This window comes from Rattus norvegicus, chromosome 11 (genome assembly GCF_036323735.1).
Source record: "Rattus norvegicus strain BN/NHsdMcwi chromosome 11, GRCr8, whole genome shotgun sequence".
Lineage (NCBI taxonomy): Eukaryota > Metazoa > Chordata > Mammalia > Rodentia > Muridae > Rattus > Rattus norvegicus.
Window position 1 is genome coordinate 96,904,078 of NC_086029.1, and position 8,040 is coordinate 96,912,117.

Genomic DNA, 8,040 nt, shown 5'->3' on the forward strand with positions numbered 1-8,040 from the left:
GTGGACGTTCTTCCGTTATTGTTATTGAAGACCAGCTTTAGCCCGTGGTGGTCTGATAGGACGCATGGGATTATTTCTATCTTTCTGTATCTGTTGAGGCCTGTTTTGTGACCAATTATATGGTCACTTTTGGAGAAAGTACCATGAGGTGATGAGAAGAAGGTATATCCTTTTGCTTTAGGATAGAATGTTCTATAAATATCTGTTAAGTCCATTTTGTTCATGACTTCTCTTAGTCTGTCTATGTCTCTGTTTAATTTCTGTTTCCATGATCTGTTCATTGATGAGAGTGAGGTGTTGAAATCTCCTACTATTATCGTGTGAGGTGCAATGTGTGCTTTGAGCTTTAGTAAGGTTTCTTTTATGTATGTAGATGCCCTTGTATTTGGAGCATAGATATTTAGGATTGAAAGTTCATCTTGGTGGGTTTTTCCTTTGATGAATATGAAGTATCCTTCCTTATCTTTTTTGATGACTTTTAGTTGAAAATCGATTTTATTCTATATTAGAATGGCTACTCCAGCTTGCTTCTTCAGACCATTTGATTAGAAAGTGGTTTTCCAGCCTTTTACTCTGAGGTAGTATCTGTCTTTGTCTCTGAGGTATGTTTCCTGTAGGCAGCAAAATGTTGGGTCCTCATTACGTATCCAGTTTGTTAATCTGTGTCTTTTTATTGGGGAATTGAGTCCATAGATGTTGAGAAATATTAAGGAGTAGTGATTATTGCTTCCTGTTATATTCATATTTGGAGGTGAGATTATGTTTGTGTGCTTGTCTTCTCTTTGTTTTGTGGCAAAACAATTAGTTTCTTGCTTTTTCTAGAGTGTAGCTTGCCTCCTTGTGTTGGGCTTTACCATTTATTATCCTTTGTAGGGCTGGATTTGTACAAAGATATTGTGTAAATTTGGTTTTGTCTTGGTTTCTCCATCTATCTTGGTTTCTCCATCTATGTTAATTGAGAGTTTTGCTGGATACAGTAACCTGGGCTGGCATTTGTGTTCTCTTAGGGTCTGTATGACATCTGTCTAGGATTTTCTGGCTTTCATAGTCTCTGGTGAGAGGTCTGGTCTAATTCTGATAGATCTGCCTTTATATGTTACTTGACCTTTTTCCCTTACTGCTTTTAATATTCTTTCTTTGTTTTGTGCATTTGGTGTTTTGACTATTATGTGATGGGAGGAGTTTCTTTTCTGGTCCAACCTATTTGGAGTTCTGTAGGCTTCTTGTATGCCTATGGGTATCTCTTTCTTTAGGTTAGGGAAGTTTTCTTCTATGATTTTGTTGAAGATATTTACTGGCCCTTTAAGTTGGGAGTCTTCACTCTCTTCTATACTTATTATCCTTAGGTTTGATCTTCCCATTGTGTCCTGGATTTCCTGTATGTTTTGGGCTAGTAGCTTTTTCTGTTTTAAATTATCTTTGACAGTTGTTTCGATGTTTCCTATGAAATCTTCTGCTCCTGAGATTCTCTCTTTTATCTCTTGTATTCTGTTGGCGATGCTCGTATCTGTTACTCTTGATCTCTTTCCTAGGTTTTCTATCTCCAGGGTTGTCTCCTTCTGTGCCTTCTTTATTGCTTCTATTTCCACTTTTAACTCCTGTATGGTTTTGTTCATTTCCTTCTCCTGTTTTCTTATTTTTTCCAGTAGTTCTTTAAGGGATTTTTGTGTTTCCTCTTTAAGGGCTTCTAGTAGTTTACTTGTGTTGTCCTGTATTTCCTTAAGGGAGTTATTTATGACCTTCTTAAAGTCCTCCATCATCATGATAAAATGTGATTTTAAATCTAGATCTTGCTTTTCTGGTGTGTTTGGATATCCAGTGTTTGCTCTGGTGGGAGAATTGGGCTCAGATGATGCCATGTAGTCTTGGTTTCTGTTGCTTGGGTTCCTGTGCTTGCCTCTCACCATCAGGTTGTCTCTGGTGTTAGCTTGTTTTGCTGTTTCTGACAGTGGCTTGACCGTCCTATAGGCCTGTGTGTCAGGAGTGCTGTAGACCTGTTTCCCTGTTTTCCTTCAGCCAGTTATGGGAACAGAGTGTTCTGCTCTCAGGTGTGTAGTCGTTCCTGTAGGTGAGAACCAGAAGGGCCTGCCCCACCTTCTCCTAGGTCCCTGTGTGCACCGGGCCCAGATGGCACTAGGCGTTTTCCTCTAGAGTCAGGAATGTGGGCAGAGAGTAGTCTCCTCTGGTTTTCCAGGAGTGTCTGCCTCTCTGATGGGTCTAGCTCTCCCTGCCCCATGGGATTTGGGTGCAGGGGGCTGTTTGACAGGTTCAGTTCAGATCTGGGTGCAGTCTGGACCGCGGGGCTCCTACAGCTTGTCTGCTCCTATCTTCCTGTGTCCAGAGGCACTATACAGTTTCCTCTTGGGCCAGGGGTGTGGGCAAAGGTGGACAGAAGTGGTGGTCTCTCCTGCCCTGCAGTCTCACACTGCACTTCTGTGTGATCAGCTCTCTCTCCCATAGGGTTTGGGATCAGGGAGCAGGGAGCTGTGGGCCGGGATCAGCAAGGTTTGGGCACCAGCTAGAACTCCCAATTCTTTTATAGGAAAAATCTTCATTAGCATTTTCAAAAGCCAACATCTTTAACAATTGATTTCTGCCTTCCTCCGCTACCACAGTTCTTTCAATAGACTGTTCTAAACGAGCTAAAAATCGAACATGGGGTTCATTAGAATTTTGCATTATTTAGTCCGGGGTTCCTAATGGTCTCCAGCGGGCCTCAGTCATTACCACGCTTCCATACCGATCTCCCTCAGTTGTTCGTGTATCTCAGGAGGTGCATTAGTTTGCATATCTGAATCAAAATATTGCTCTGTGCCAGTGAGCCTAGGAAACATTGTTGTTTGCAATATTGAATTATTACTTTGAGCATTGATCCCTGCTCACTCAGAACAAAGACCATGAAAACACAATGGACGTTGTAAATATTCAGGGTTTTTTTTTTTTTTCTTTTTTTTCCGGAGCTGGGGACCGAACCCAGGGCCTTGAGCTTGCTAGGCAAGTGCTCTACCACTGAGCTAAATCCCCAACCCCTCAGGTTCTTTTATGAGCGCTCGGCACATCAGTGCTTCAGCAGTCCGTCATTTCTTCTACGTAGTGTGACCGAGGACCAGTGAGCTACACTGCCCTGTGGAGGAGGCTGAACTTATAGGAAAAGGAAAGAAAAAACAGATAGGATCATCAGCCTTCTCTGACTCAGAAGAACTAGGAAAATCAGTTAATATTTGAGATTCCAGTGGGGGGAGTCATTGTTAGATTCTCGTTAGTATTTAACAGGAAAGAAGAAGACAGCTAAGTGCTTGGTGTTTTGCTTCCTTTTTAACCTCTGTCATTCGCAATATCTCACTTAGTTTCACTTCTGAATTTTCTATCTGCTTCTGCAAGGTTGCCTCTGAAGGACCCTAGTTCTTACTGAAGTGTAAGAGCTATCAAGAGGCTTGGCCTTGTAGAAAGTAGGTAGGCTATGGAGTTCCTGTGAAGGACCCTGAGGGCTTTCGCCAGCCTTACACCCACTACCTCAGGTCAAGATTAGGCCAAGTACCAACTTCCCGCCTCAGGTCAAGGCTAGACCAAGTTCCATTCTCCACCCACAGTTCTTGGGACGAGCAGGGACATTCTTGAAAAAACTGATATAGTCACCTGACACTCTGGTCCCAGATAGAGTTTGAATGCATGTCAATGCTTGCTAGCCAATAGATTCAAAGGTCAATATGCTTAGCCAATAAGTTTAAACTGTAAACTTGATGTAACCTATACCCCTAAAAAGTATAGAAACTACTTGTTATAGCCATTCGGGATCTTCTTTTAGTCACTCGCCATGAGGGGCTGATTGAAGGTTGACCTCAACACACTGGAAAATAAACCTCTTGCATTTGCATCAAACTCTGTTGTCATGTCTCACTTGGTGGGGGGGTCTCCTGGTAGTTAAGACTCACTGTGAGCCTTACACCTTCTGTTTTTCTTCCTTTTTAATAATATAATTATCATTTCCTTTATAATTTTTCTCTATTTTAAAGATTTATTTGTTTATTATATATAAATAGCTGTCTTCGGACACACCAGAAGAGGGCATCAGATCCCATTACAGATGGTTGTGGGATTTGAACTCAGGACCTCTGGAAGAGTAGTCAGTGCTATGAACCACTGAGCCATCTCTCCAGCCCACAATTTTTCTTTTAAGTCTTTATCTAAAACAGACAGAATTGCCTCTTTGCCAGGACCAATTACTAATCGTTCTTCCTGCATAGCTTATAATACTACTGAAGCGAAAGACTAGACTGACCAAAACTTTACAAGAACTTTCTCTCCTTGCCTAACAGCCTTTTCTACATTCTTTGTTATTCTGTGCCAATTTTCAATATCTAATGTCCCTTCATCTGGAAACCACGGCTTACCCTCATTAACTAGGCAACGACAAGTTTGCAAATCTGTAAGCATAACCAGAGTTTGAAGCAAGTGTTTTAAGAAAATGTTGCAGAAGAGAAATATAAGGAATAGATTTTTTGGGGGGCGGGGTAAATGCCCTGCATAAGTTTTTAAGCAGAGTACTCATTTATAACAAGGTTTACTCAAAGTTTCTGGCCCTCCTGCAAAACTTGCTTACCTGAATTCGGATGCCACTTGCCAACGTCTAGTGTGTTGTGGTCCTAAGGGTAGAGCCTCATTAACAGGTCAGAGGGGACACACAGCCATAGTCAACCAATACCCACTTTATCCAAACAAGTTTCAGCATCTTTTAACAGCAAAGCAGAGTAAAGATTTCCCACTTTCCAGTTTACATCAGGTGCTGTTTCCCTAGCAATAGCTTATCTGATCTTACCAAAATTACTAAAACCTCACTGCAGACTGAAAAATCTGGCAGCAGTATTGCTCTTAGATGTGTTGCTTCTTGTAATTAAAAACAAAGTTACTTTCTCATGAAAGAAGGATTAGGAAGGTCAGGTGGTTTCCTCGGGTTTGCAGCTTACTTGGTGGGACACCAGGACTCTCTGCTTGAAAAGGTACGACTCCTCCTAGGTCTCAGTCCACTGAGGGTGACAAAAATGAACCTAGCAAGCAGGGAGCAGTCTCCTCGTGCCATTTCTCTACACCCACAGGCCAGGAGGTCTGTCTCCTAGCAACTGCAACTTGAGGTATAAGGACGGGAAGGGACCTGTAGAGAGCCTTTCGAGGCCACTTGTGTCTAGACACTTGGTGGGAATCTGACATTATCAGGACAAAAAAAAAAAAAAAAAAGCCCAGGGCAGGAATCTGGCTTTGGGCTTGGGCTCTGGAAATGGAACCTGATTAAGAACATTTACATTTAAGCTAATGCAAAGCTCAGTGCAGGCTCAGTGACTACATGTGTGGCAGTCCTTTTGTCTTGGTCGTCCTGACTTGCCCCTAGAAAGGTATTTACAGGAGCCTTGCTTGTTCCTTGAACTGATCTTATTATTCTGCATGTAATTAAAGTGGTATTAAAAGCAGACTAGAAAATAAAACAGCTGCTTCAGCCTCAGAACTGGCTGGAGTCCTGTTAAATGTCTAATTGTCTTTTGTCTTTTTAATCCTCAGTCCTGCCCTAGAGAACCTGTTGACTGACTGAGCTGGCTTGGTTAGGGACCTTTTTCTCCACAGACTTCAGCAAGATGATTTCTGTAGAAGTACCTTGATGTTCAGAGTTCTGTATACAGCTATGATGAGCCTGAGGTCAGCCCCCTACTAACCACAGTCTTGCAAGTAGACAGACATGGGTAACTGGCATATCTAAGGCCAGAGGTCCTGTAGCGTCTCACCACTACACTACTCTGTGCTCGAATTGTGAAAGAAGATAACATTCTGAAGTGGGGATCAAGGGAAGGCATTGTGCACTTCAGAACCAAGAAATTACAACAAGCAGAGGTGTCAGTGTGAGACATAGTATTCTTCCACCATCCTCAGACAGCCCCCTCCCATCCAGGAGGGAGGGCAGTGATCTGGTCCGGCAGTTCCCAAGGTCCCCAGGAGCCCAGTCTTCACAGCAGACTGTCTTAACATTATCTAAAAGGAATGCATTTCAAGGACCCTGACACTGTCCTGGTTTGTAGCAACCTAAGGCTCACCAATGCCCCGTATGCCCAATCTCTATCTCTGTAACCCGCCCTTTATGAAATATATATAACTATAATTTACGGATTGTTCAGGGTTCATCTTTCCTTGTGAGGTAGGCAGACCCCAGCCTGCTGGAAATAAAAGAATTCCTCATGCTTCATTCACCAGAGTCTCTTGGGTTGAGTCTTACATCAGCAGCAGTGCATAGGATCAAATGGGGCAGGGACCAGCAGGTGGTTCTCAAAGGGTGGAGCACTAAAAATTCCAAGCTCCACAGCTGCTTTGTCACAACTGCTCAACTCTGCTAATGCACTGTCAAAAGACACACACGTGTGCACACACACACACACACACACACACACACACATACAGGCACACACACACACATGCACACACACACACACAATACACAGGATTCATAGGTTTTAAGAATCTTCATTAAGGGCTGCGACTGTAGGGTTTGTGGGAGCAGGTCAGGGTTAAGAGACGCAGGCATGCTGCGTCCTAAGACACAGGTACTAAGCCAAGCCAACACTGGAGGAGTCAAAAGCACCCTGCTGCTGAATAATGAGGGATCGTTGCTGGCCTACTCCGGTTATGGGGACACAGATGCCCGGGTCACTGCGTCCATCACCAGTAACATCTGAGCTGCATATGATAGGAACGGGAACCAAGCGTTTAATGAAGACAGTCTCAAATTTATCCTCATGGACTGCATGGAGGGCCGTGTAGCCATTACCAGGGTGGCCAACCTTCTGCTATGTATGTATGCCAAGGAGACTGTAGGCTTCGGGATGCTCAAGGCCAAGGCCCAGGCCTTGGTGCAGTACCTGGAGGAACCCCTCACCCAAGTAGCAGCCTCATAATAGTGTGATGGGAGCTGGAGTGGAAAAGGGGTGGTGACTGGGAAGAGCAGGGCCCCGGAAACGCCTCCCTGGGCTGGGGGAGGGGTTGCTTTTTTCTAAAGTTTCAACTCTTAAAAAAAAAAGAATCGACACCCGCGGATCCCGGCCCGCAGCAGCTCTCTGCCCCCAGACCCTGTGAGAGAGAGACCCAACCGCCTGGTCAGGTGGGCACTCCTGAGGCTGCAGAGCGGAAGAGACCACCAACACTGCTCACCCCTGCCCACATCCCTGGCCCAAGAGGAAACTGTATAAGGCCTCTGGGCTCCCGTGGGGGAGGGCCCAGGAGCGGCAGGACCCCTGTGCCTGAGACACCACCAGAACCAGAAGGAAACAGACCGGATAAACAGTTCTCTGCACCCAAATCCCGTGGGAGGGAGAGCTGAACCTTCAGAGAGGCAGACAAGCCTGGGAAACCAGAAGAGACTGCTCTCTGCACACACATCTCAGACGCCAGAGGAAAAAGCCAAAGACCATCTGGAACCCTGGTGCACTGAAGCTCCTGGAAACGGCGGCACAGGTCTTCCTGGTTGCTGCCGCTGCAGAGAGCCCGTGGGCAGCACCCCACGAGCGAACTTGAGCCTCGGGACCACAGGTAAGACCAAATTTTCTGCTGCAAGAAAGCTGCCTAGTGAACTCAAGACACAGGCCCACAGGAACAGCTGAAGACCTGTAGAGAGGAAAAACCACACGCCGGAAAGCAGAACACTCTGTCCCCATAACTGACTGAAAGAGAGGAAAACAGGTCTACAGCACTCCTGACACACAGGCTTATAGGACAGTCTAGCCACTGTCAGAAAAAGCAGAACAAAGTAACACTAGAGATAATCTGATGGCGAGAGGCAAGCGCAGGAACCCAAGCAACAGAAACCAAGACTACATGGCACCATCGGAGCCCAATTCTCCCATCAAAACAAACATGGAATATCCAAACACACCAGAAAAGCAAGATCTAGTTCCAAAATCATTTTTGATCATGATGCTGGAGGACTTCAAGAAAGATGTGAAGAACTCCCTTAGAGAACAAGTAGAAGCCTACAGAGAGGAATCGCAAAAATGCCTGAAAGAATCG

At 44.8% G+C, this 8,040-nt stretch overlaps 1 pseudogene; it reads left to right on the forward strand.

Annotated features, from left to right (window-relative positions):
* Nucleotides 1-6,545: 6,545 nt before the first annotated feature.
* On the forward strand, nt 6,546-7,049 carry Lamtor2-ps2 (late endosomal/lysosomal adaptor, MAPK and MTOR activator 2, pseudogene 2; annotated as a pseudogene).
* The last annotated feature ends 991 nt before the right edge of the window (nt 7,050-8,040 follow it).